Below are 12491 nucleotides of genomic sequence, written 5' to 3'. Positions count from 1 at the left end.
CATGTGTCACGTCACAGGACTGACTCAGCAGTTTTGGACGAAAGTAGGATTTTAAAAAAGAAAAAAAAAAGGGGGGGGTAGAGATTCGGGAGGGACTCCCTCCTCATGACTACCAATATCTGTCTGTGCTTGAGTCTACACTCGTCCACCTCTGACCTCTAAAGTCTGGAGCGTCAAGAGGACACACGGTCAGCAGGGAACCCCACAATTATGCTCGAGGGAAAAGACCCCCCCCCCCACACACACACACCAGACTCCGTTCTGCTGTCTGGTTTTGCACCGTCATGACTGAACAAGATAAGGATCCGACCAGCAGAGATAAGGGATTTAATCCTAATTTGTCCAGACTTTAATCAGGATCAGGATAAATGAAAACCAGTGACAAGAAGACAGACTAAACACTGCCTCTGTTTTTGTACGTTCTAATTATTCAACGAAACCGTCTGTAAAACCTAAAACCACTTCAGGTTCTCTGATTTTAAATGCAGGTTTCTTGTTTCTATTAATGCTCCAACAGAACAGAGTGATGGACAGTAAAAATCAAGGTGTGTGTGGGTTGTGAGGAGGAAGAGGAGGAGGTAGTTGTGATTGAGGAGATCAGAGCTAGACTACAGTCCCTGGATAGATGCAGCGTTTCAGACATTGGGCAATTATGAGGGGCCTTTCCGAGCCTGTAGGGCTCTCAAGGGCTCTTCTTCTGCCCACGCAGTCCCAACGACTGGCTAATGTATGCAGAGGGGAGCCTGCAGTCCAGTCTCCACACCACACACATACCCTTTTAGTTCACAGGGATATTTTATCTCTTATCTAAATATTGAAGTTTTGATAAATTCAATAAAAGCAGGAGTGAAGGTTGGAGCCTTGAGAAGATTAAGAGGCCCTTAAAGTGACACAACAGCGACAAAAATAAGAATATGAGCCAAAGAGAGACACAGAGGGTCAGAGGAAGAGGGTGGACCATTTCCAACATGACTTATTTTAGCATCTGCTCTGTACACTGTCAAACAATCCTAAAATAACCACAGAATTTTTTAATATCTTTGTCTCCTCCACACAAAAAAGATTTGTTGTCCTTGATTTAACAATTTCTATCGTGGAGAACAGCGTGAGCCTCAATGCAGGTCCATCAAAATGAAAATGCTTCTCTTATTTACCAAACGTTTCCAGCTATCTTGCCTTCATTAAAAACTATTTTTAAAAGATGGCGGTGATTGTTTTGTATACTTTATTATCTACGGTGATTTATAAGTCACATTACAAATATTTTGGACGATATTCTTAGATTTTGATGTCCTCGATTCAGCCAAAATTAATTTGAATCAGAGCTGAGATTTTGACTTGGACCTGACTGCTGTGCGGCTTCAGATACTTGATGCTTGACTTTAAAGTTTTGGCTTGACGTGAAACTTAATAAAAGAATCCAAGTGTTACTAAAACCAAACAAAAAATGAAAACAACAGGCAGTCCTCTGCCACACAGGTTAAATGTTCAATTATTCAGTCTATCCATTGAAAGGACTTGTGTTCTGTTCTGTATAAAATACTAACAGATTATAGTCAGTGATCAGACACCTGAAAGACATCATCTTGACCTGTCAATTTTCTTATAAAGACTTGTGACGTGACTTTAAGTTACAGCAAGGACTTGACACTTTCTTTTAGGACTTTAACTTGTCTGATTTTAACTATTGTAACTGATCCAGTCTGTCCCCCAAATTCTTCCTCTCTTCCTCTTGACAAGGTCGGTCTTTAGATGATATTCTCATGGTAACGAGGTAGATCTTTTTCTACGGATCAAGAAGGGAAGACAGAGAAAGTGTGTGAAAGAGTCGGAAAAGTAGGAGAGGTGTAAACAGACGCAGAAAAAGCCTGAATTTGTATCCATGAGGAGGGTGTGAGTGTGCAGGGTATGTGGGGGGGGGGGTCTACCAGACTCTCTCCCTCCACTTCCCTTCTTTCTGTATTTAACCCCCCCTCTCCCCAACACACACACACACACACACACCGTTATGCTGACATTGTGTCCGTCCAACAAAGACGTCCCCGCAGCCCCCTCATTATAAATACATGTCATTGGATCACAGCTCGTCTGAATCCCTGAGTCTGCTGCGCTCTAAGTGGCCGTGACTGAGCCCTGAATGGGTGGCCGAGCGACAGCTATACCAATAGAGCCAACAGTGTGTGTGTGTGTGTGACAACCACAGCCCCCAGCCTATGGGAATGAAAGCTTCACAGCAGGAGAAGGTCAGAGGTCAGGCTGTCTGTTACACACACACATACACGTATAAACGCATACACACGCAGTTTACTGGATGTCTGAGATAAGAAGTGACGCAGAGAAGACAAAAAAAAAAGAAGGATGAAATTATGATTTAAAAAAAAGCTTCTAGAGTTGAATCCAGTTGAAGTGTGGCAACAGTCAGCTGCTGCATGTGTGAAGGAGGTTCGCTTAAATCTGGGGCAATAAGTTTCCTGCTGCCTCAACAACAAAGCCGCATGAATCTAGTCCTGGCTCACTTAGAAGGAGGGAACAAGGTGTGCGTGTGTATATATTAGTGTGTGTGTGTGTGTGTGTGTGTGTTAAAAGAGCTCATCCTATCTCGTTTTGCAGGGGAAATGCGAAAGTGTCTCTATCCCTCTGGAACCACAAACCAGGCCACAGTATTGTACTCTCATTCCTCCCTCTCTCTGTCAGTGTCTCTCTCTCTCTCTCTCTCTCTCTCTATCAAGGCTTCTATTTCTGAGTCAAAGCTTGCATTTCTCTCCGGGTATAACAAAGTTTTCCTCACTCTACTTTCACTCGAGTTTTGAACCCCTCAGAGATGCGACCCGGCCTCAGCTGGAAATCAATAATTAAAGGATAACTAATCACCAGCAGGTGTGTTAAATATAAACACAAGCCATCTTTCACTTCATCTTGATTTGACTAAATTATTGTATGATAAAGTTTTGTATGTGTAGACTGTGAAAGCATATTAGAGTGTGTATGGACATGTGTGTAACATGAACAGATGTGTGTGTGATGCACACTGGGCTCATTAAAGCAGCACCAAAACAGTGAGCAGAGTACATGATGGCGGCTGCCCATACTAATCATATCTGCTAGCCCGCCACCGTCCAGCACCTTTGCCTATATACATATCTGTCTCCTCCCCCTCACTAGACGAGGACCCCGAATGGCTGCCTGCGCACAGTGCCTGATGGGAAATGGAGGCGCCATAGCAGGGGTTTTGAGGAATTGTCTCCCGTCGTCTCCGTGGCATCTCTGTTTCTGTTTCATGCCAAGTTTATTTGCTGACTGCGTTTAAGCGCCGTGACTGTCAGAAAGCAAAAATATCTTCTACTGAATTGCCAAATCTGTCCATCACAGTTAAATCAGAGATAGTTAATCCTAAACAGGTTAAAACGTGCATGTGTCTCCAAACAATATAACAAGGAAAATGGTACAATAGTATCAGATTTGGTTGGTGGAAAGAATCCGTTTTGGTGGCGTTTAGATGCATTCTCACTATGGAGAATTACTTCAGAGCCCAGTGATACAACATGCAGATTAATGTCAAACACTATTCATGAGAGAATTTCACTACTAACGGCAGTACTGAACTTGTGTCATCTCTGCATGTTGTGAGCTCAGTTGGCCTTTTGTAGTTAGTTATGCTGAGTAATCATTGCAAATACAGTTACGGCCAGTTGTTCATCGTGTAAAAAATGTAGTTTCAATAAGTAAATATTTAGCTGCAAGTTGACCTTAAAGTATGCATTGAACTGTAAAGCATTTTTAATCTCAAATATAGGTTATAGAGTGGTATTTATACAGACTTTACAAAGTCCAAAATGTTGAGAATGATCAGTAAAGTTAATGTTAAGTAACACAAGTCAAGATAAGCTAAATCTGCTGCAGAGTGCAACAGTCTGAGTCCTGTACAGCATATGGTCTTTAACTGAATGTCCAGTCCTGTGAGAGATCTGAGACATAAAGAGATAAAGCGATTGAGAGAGAAAACACAATGAGAAAAAAATGTGAAATGGAGAATAATGGAAAGCATGTGAGAGAAAACAAGAGAACGAGGGACAAAGAGAGTGCGAGAGAGATGTGAGTCTCAAAAAAGTGTCAATGCCAGGCTTCCTTTAGGCATGAGTGAGAAACTATGAGGCCTGGTGGTGTGTGAATGGTTCGGGAACACACATACAAACACGCACTCATACCGCAAGCACAAACACACACATACACACACACACCCTCCCCACAGAGCAAGAGCCAGTGCCAGTGAGACAGGTCTATGGGTCTATTGAGGGGACTGGGAGGGAGCTGTCCCTTTCTGTAGAGCTAATGAAGCCTGCACCCACTGGCATAAAGGAGTGGAGAGAGTTAGCACTGCGCTCCTTCACCCATTCACTCACTTCCTTCCTTCACACAGCTACTGATGAGGTAATGCTTTCTCTCTTAAAGGGATACCATAAGTAATGCACCTTTACGCATACTAACAGCGTGTTAGTTGGTTTCTGACTTCCCTATGCTCTCAGCCCAACTGTTCATCTTTAGGAATGAGTCACAAATATATAGTTTCATTTTTTTTTTTTTTTTTTTTTAAATCTAAGTAATTTAACCTAAAACAGCTGGGCACTGTAGTTTTTTAGCAAACCATACTCAAACAGGAGTAAACAGAGCATTTGCGGGAGACTATTTTCAGCTGCGGATGAACACACATTTGGTGTCCTAATAGGTATTTACAGCAGCAGGACAGCATCTGCATTGACTCACAGTGCCCATGTTTATCGCAATGAAGGAACACACCATCCAGTCTAAGGATTTGGCTCATATTGACAAAAATGGAGGTGTATGGCAAAGAGGAAACAGGCTTTATTAGTATTTCTTATTAGGATGAATTCATTGTTGGTTACAGTCTTTTTGTGGGATTTGTTGACATGAGTAAAATATAGAATATGTTCAGATTTATGCTTTCAAAGTTTTGACATAACCATTAATGAGGTTTTTGAAGTTTGATTTCACAGCGGCTAAAGCTGTAAATCCAGCATCTGAATGTGTGCTCTAAACCAGTGCACTCTTTCGATTTCCTCCATCGCGGAAATGTGGAGTCCCGGTACAAAGCTGCCATCAATCCAGAGAGAAACAAAGACAGGCACCACGCTGGAGAGCCTGGGACCAACGTGTCACTCACAGAATAAAATGTCACAGAAAGCAGAGATGTGGGGAGAAAAGGCTTCCAGACAACACAATCACACTTTCAGTAGGGGAGGTCTGACTTTAGGCTGCCTGTCTGTTACTCTGTTGCGACTACAAGATGATGAAGGAGCTCTTGTCCAAGTCTACACCCAGTCTAGTCCTCTCTGAGCAACCAGACTGAGCTAACAATAGACAGCAGTGCATATCAAACAGCCTGGCAACTTCATTAGCATCCTACAAGACCCAGACGACAACCAGAGTGGCCCTACACACACACACACACACACACACACACACACACACACACACGAGCCAGACAACCCCTTCACTGGCCTTGACCCATGAACTCTAGGGTCCTCTTACACCTGCTACAACAGCATTCATGCTAGCAAGGCTGTCTCGCCAGCGCCCGACTGTTCTGCATATGTTCTCCTAACATTCCCACGCTCCGAGCTCAGACCTCCAGCACAGGAGACGATCACACTTTACACACAGCAGTATTCATACAGGACATTATGGAGATCTGCATTGTGTCTGGATGTCTGACTTTTCTGAGCCTCATGACGACCACCCCGTCATCATGACTTTATTCCTTTTCAGGCTTTTCTTCCCCCTAAAATTGAGGTGTAAATATTGTGCGATCCCATGTCTGACTGGTGCACAAAGAAAATTTAACACAGTCATCATTTTTGTTTGTAATACACTGCTTTATTTCCTATTTTTGTGCTTTCTAACTGTGGAACGTCTGCTTCAAAATAGTGCTCTCATGTCGTTCCTCCCCTTCCCACTATCCTTTTTGCTTTCCTCTCTTCAATTCCTTCCTGCCGAAGCTGTGTTGTTGATTCTCTTTTACCCCGGCACAGCAAGGGTAAACTCTCCTCTCCTTTCCTTCCTCTTCCTGATTCTTTACCGCTTGCTATTGGCTGAAAGCAGCCTCACATCTCCCAATTGGCTGGTGTTAACGGACAGAAACACTGATGTGGCTAACACGAGGCTTTGGTATAGTAGGAGTGTTTAAGTGTTATTGTGAGAAATGGGGTAGAGCGTGTTACAGATAATGTGACCGTCAGATGTGGAAGGGTGCAACACTCGGGTGGGTTTTCGCTCGGATCATGGAGAGAGACCTTGAGAGGCATACAAAAGACTGTGACTGAATTTGCCTCGTCGCACAGCATATGGACGACCCTCATCGCTCTATGCAAATGGCCGAGACACAGACACATGTTCACAAATGCAGACAAACTACCCCCCTCCCCTCTAGTCCCTTATTAATTGTTCCTCCTAAAACCAGACGCCCCCCCTTCTCAAATAATAACCTCTCCACTAACACCCCCTACTCCATCTTCCCCCTTATGAGCGACCCCCCACCCCACAGTCTAGACCCCGCAACCCTCTCTCCCTCTCTCCCTCTCGAACCAGACGCCCTAACACCCCTGCTCCTCCTCCTCCCCCTCCCAATCTCTCTCCTCTCTTCAGCTCTCACGACCAGTAGACAGACCCTATGATTCGCGTGACCGCCATTTTGCTGCCCACAGTAGACCTAACTGTACAGCACAGCAGCTGTCTTGATGGGCGAATGCAAATACGACCGCTACATTGTTACTCAGCCGCTCAGACGACTCTCATCGCATGAATTAACACCCCCCCCCCAAAAAAAAATCAAGACCTTGCTCAATCAAATGCGACCATAAAACGACACACTGCCGAAATGCAGAAACATGAGATATTCATTTATACAGCGCTTCAATCCTCCGACTACATAAACAGCTCCGAGCGTTATTATGCCAAGTTATGAGCTCCGCATGTTGAATGTTTTTCAGGTTACTCCAAAGTCTCAAACAGATGACGAGCAGTTCAGTTGTGTCTCATTTTCCTCTAACGCGTGTATTCTTGGGAAATAGCATTGATATGATACTTCAAAGCCACAATCCAGACTTCTTCAGGCGGCAATTTTTTTTGTTACACCACCTATTTATGTTTCATGTGCAGCCCTTCTCTAGCAAAATCAGTCACCCCATGATTTGCTCAGTGCCATGGTAACCAGACACCAATGTGCATGAAAATGAGACTATTATGGTCTGCCTGTCTGGAGTTTGTTGGGCCTATGGATCCCTTTTTAATTAGAGTCTGTGTGCGTGTCTGAGCTTCTCTGTTTGCTTAATGCTTTCATCGGTGCATTATGTATGTCTGTGTGTAAAAAAAAACTGTGAGTGTGCATGCGTGACAGAGCGCTATCTGATTTTAAAAAAAAGACTCGGCTTAATCTTTTGTACAGTGTCACATTTGCATGTGAGGGAATCACATGCTAACGTGCCATATGGCACAGTAGGACTCAAACTCTTGATCTCACAAGCATCCAACACCTATCAAACACGTTTCAGGGCACGAATACTCTCTTACAACCCAAGAGAAAAACAAACGGCAGCAAATACACTTTAAAACATCGCTTCACTCCTGCTTGCTCGCTGCTGCGCCGCGTTCACAGGAGCAATTATCAGCACATGCCAACGACATGATGGTTGGAGGTTATGCAAATGCAATTAGCCTCGATTTGCATTCGACAACAGCTAACGGATGCACAGATGGCAGACAACAGAGATGTGCCCGCCATCTTTGGCAGAGGGAGAGACTGGCGGCCATTTTGTCTGAAGCTGTGCCCATCTGGATGGAAACAACCACACTGCATTACTGTGACGACGGCAGCAGTTTGGGAGCTGTGGGTGCACACTGCTGCTGCTCGCTGGCAAAAGCTTTCAAGGCCAGGCATATACAGTCCATGCATACAGAGCTCTGTCGTGGAAAATGTATAGAGAGAGAGAGTAGCTGTCTGATATAATTCAAAATGTTCAGATATGAGTGACATCTTATAATTCAATAGGCTTTACAAAAACATTTTAATTAATCTGTCAACTTCCAAACATTAACAAACATCCTAAAATGATCCCCTCTGAACTAAGGAGGGTGCCAAGTTACACTCACACACACACACACACACACACACACACACACACAATTTTAGGCAGTGTATGAGGTAATGAGAGCACATCGAGAGTTGTTCATGGAGTGGAAAATGTGGAGTGCTAAAGAGAGATACTTGCCATTTTACCATCTCCACTACAAGGTGGGAAGGTCTCTCCGCTCTGTGATCTTCTGCCCTCTTTGTTGTTCAGTGCAGTTTGTTTTTAAAACAGTCTGGAATTGAATGACAGACATCATGGAGAAAAAAAAGATGATCATACTTCATGTGCCAGAGTTTCTGGTTTGAACAGACACACGTCTACAGCTCACCATAGTAACAGCAAGCCAAGAGTGGAAGAGAAAATAAAGATCGCACTGTCTCTTTGTCAAATGTAAAAACTGGTTGGGGAATAAACAACGGGCGAGTTGAGGATGGAGAGAGAGTCAAACGCAGAACTCCTAAACTGGTTTTTAAACAGCCAGAGGCAGAAGGTGGGGGATATGTCAATCTTATGAAGGAAGGAAAAATCAAGAGAAAGGAATATTCCTCTTGGCGGTCTCTCAACATTCTGGGCATTGGGTATTATTTGGGGAGAGATCCCCTTCAGCAGAACCACACACAGCCAGCGGAGATCAGGACTGAGGTCCAGTCTGAGGAGCCAGGGCTGCAGCTGAGAGGGCCACGCAGGGCCTGTCCTTTGGAGGTCTGCGGGCCCCTAGGCCACAGACTAACACAGGAAACCCCACTCAGAGATGTGCAGGCTCTGTGTTTCATATTGATTTCTCCTGCATGCCGGTAGCTCCAGAGGTGCTTCTATCCTTCAGGGAGCTTCTCCATCCTTCCCGGCCCACTCACTAGCTCCCCGCCTGGGCTTCACTGGCTCTGCTGGACCCCTGGATGGAGGTATGGGCCACAGGAGGAGAGGAGGAAGACGAGAGCCCATGGCAATGATGATGAGCTGTGCCGGGTCTCTGAGTTCAGTCATCTACCAGCCTTTATCCAGCCTTCCAACCACCCACCCTTGTTTCCATCTGAAAAAAGGGAAAATAGAGTGTTTTTCAAAATCTCACCTTTGGCATTCAGCATCCCTCTGCTCAATGCAAATGCAAATGTAAACACTAACACTTTGATTAAAAATATGTGGGAAGAAAACGCCAACTTGCTCTTTTATAACCCGCCCCAAGGCGCTCGCTGCTGTACAGAAACAAATAAAAATGCTCAGCATACTGTATGAAACACAGACACTTGCATTCCTGTTCATATTGTAAAATGCTTTTCCAGAAATATAAATCATTCATGTTAAAATCATTACACATAACCTACACTGTTAGGAAATATTATTGATATTCATTATGTTTAGTCATTTTTGACCATGTCTCATGACTGGCAGAAATAAAACAATGAGCATTGTAACAGTTTTGAGACTAAATGATTCATTTACATGGATTCCTTCACTGCAAATATTCTCAAAGGATTCTGAATCCTGTTATCATGCTAATACAATATAGTCCGGTATGTGTCGCTTTGTTCTTTTTCTATAAGAAAAACAAATTGCAGGGGCCTCCTTCAGTAACCGTGCACCCACTGGCCCCCATTTCATTTCAAAACCAGCAGCAAAGACATATTCAGCTCGGTGCGGTTTGCTGGAAAATTAATAAGACACAGAACGTAGCGAGTGAAAGCGGTCAGTTATGGGATGGTTTGTTTGTGAATTTGAGTTCGCGGTTACGTGCATGTTTTCATCATATAATGGGGGAGCACCCGGAGTAGCCCCTGGCTTGGCCTGTGCAGGGGAGTGATGTGGGGTGAGATTGGGTGAGCCGGAGGAAGATTCAGACACAATGCCCCCATTGAGAGGGTTCAGACATGGGTGTTAACTCCCCATTCCTTCACACACAATAGGGCCCCCCACTAGAGCCGGCGTAGGGGACAATGTTGGTTCAGGGCAGCCCTCCACCCAGCGAGAAAGAAAAGAGCTGCATTATCAAGATGGGAGGAGAGGGAAGGATGGATGGGGGGGGCAGGAGGAGAGAGATGGACGAGAGATAGAGGGATATGTTTGTGTATGAGGACGGAGGGAGGGGAGGAGAAAGGAGCCTTGTGACCCATGGCTTTGGACTTGAGGAACAAAACAGAGAGACATTGACAAAGACTTTGTAGCAGCGTCAGGCTTCCTACATCCTTAAATAATTACAACATTTTAAAGAGTGATAAGTAGAAATGTCTCTAGCAATATTCAGTTTCAGTTTTCTGCCTGTACAGTACATATGGATAATCTAGATCTTATGGCTAATTCAACATTTTGGCCAAGGAAGGGATAACAGCTGAAAATAAGCAATTTGCTTATACTGGCATATTTACAGTGATGCATTAAAAAATAAAATAAAACACAGACTTTAAGGAAGTTATTATTACTATTAAAGACCATGTTAGAACCATTCATACAATAGAGAAGTATTTTGTAGTTTACTAAAAGTAACAGTTCTGCAGTTTCATTGTAGAATACTTAATATTGACCTCAGTCAGCTCCTGCTTCTGATTGGTTAGTACAAGTAGTCTGTGCTTAGTTAGTTAATTTAGATGGAGAGCATGTCGCATGTTCTGATTTTACTTTTGAAGGGGACAGTTTTTTAGTAAAAAGGCTGAAACAAAGAACATTTTATTTTATTGTTTTAGTTTTATTGAAGCATGTGTCAATTATATGCTTGAACTCTATAGCTTAAGTAAGCATTTTCAAGAAACAGACGGAGCCATGAAACATATTAAGTGATTTCAAACAACCCTCGTATGAAACTTGAGGCAGTCAGAGCTTGTTATCCGCTGTACATCAGTGATCTGCTGATGCATATTGGCTCAAATTGTTACCAGTTAGAGACCTTGCATGCCTTTTTTTAAAATAAAATAACACACATTACTGGATGCCCATTAAAAAGCTTGTTGCACATACAAATATAACCTCAATCTCCCTGGTCTGATTTTGACCAGTGGCCTTTTTTTTTGGCGGGTCATACCTCTCTCTCTTTCCCCCAGTTTCCTGTCTGTCTCTTACACCGTCATTAACCTAAATAAATAAATGCTTGTTGCGTGTTGTGCTGAATGCAATAGGCATGTAGGGATGAGGAGGGTGACATAGCAACAGTTTGTAAAAGCAGCAGTATTTTCTCCTAAAGTACTTACAAAGTACTATTTGAAATGAAATACCAAAATGTGTGTCTACTTTTGTATGTTTCAAAGGTTTCACTGAAATACAGACCCAGTTGTGAATTTGATGAACACTATGTGCATGAGCTGACAGATTGGGGAGTTTATCTGCAGCCTTTAATGGCATCATATTTGCAGCAGAGAGCAGGAATCACATCCTCCAATGACTTCGGCATTTTTTAAACATCTTTAGTGTTCCTCCAAAGACCATATAACAAGCGTTTGCTTGTTCACAGCTGCTTGTTATATGCTCTGCGGTTGTAAAGGAACACTGTTTTGGGAGTCAGTTTGGGAGTGAAGCTGACAGCGTTAACAAGCTGCTGGTAATGTAAGTGTAGAAGCTTTTATTCTACCTTCCTTTTCCAGACAGGTAAAATCTGCTAAACAAAGGGGGGTTCTGCTTAAAATGTATAAAGGAAGCTATCAGTTTGGCAGCGTTTGAGGCCATGAGGTGGTATAGATGGTGAGGAGGGGAGTGGGGGGTAGCTGGAAAATGTTTATGGAGATCCTGTGTCTCTCTGGGAGCCTAATCGAATCCTGTGGCTGGAGTGAGAGCTCATTGTGCCAGTGTAAAGGATTACACTGGTAAAATGGTAAAACAGGGGAAAGAGCCCAAACACTCTCTACCTCCTATGGAGAGCCAACGAACCATCGAACAATGAGAGGGGAGAGTATACTGCAAGCTGACTCATTTCATCAACGAAAAAGAGACCCGGAGACAGAAGGAAAGTAGCGGAGGAGCTGCGAGAGGAGGAAGATGGAGGAAATAGATTAGGGAGTTCATATGCATGCATGTGCACGGGCGAAAGGAATCGCCTGGAAGTGGAGAGAAGGATAGAAAAAAAGGAGGGGAGCAGAAGGGGCTGCATGGGCGACAGTTTCAGCAGTGGAGGGTAATATGGGCAAATGATGTCTGTCTTGCTTGTCTGTCTGCATCCTGAGTGACAGTTTACAATCTCTGAGGCAGCAGGCAGGCCCAGCAGGTTGGCTCTTTGGCTCCATACAATCCCTCATTTCCCAACCTATTTTTTTTTCTCTCTCTCTGTCCTTCCGTCTCTGGCTCTCATCTGCTTCCAGCCATCTCTAACCTCCCTCCTTCTTCCACCACTGCAACCTTTCCTCTGCAGTTTGTCTACATTTTTAAAAA

This window comes from Enoplosus armatus, chromosome 14 (assembly GCF_043641665.1).
Source record: "Enoplosus armatus isolate fEnoArm2 chromosome 14, fEnoArm2.hap1, whole genome shotgun sequence".
In the NCBI taxonomy this organism is placed as follows: Eukaryota; Metazoa; Chordata; class Actinopteri; order Centrarchiformes; family Enoplosidae; genus Enoplosus; species Enoplosus armatus.
Note: the sequence above shows the minus strand (reverse complement) of the source record.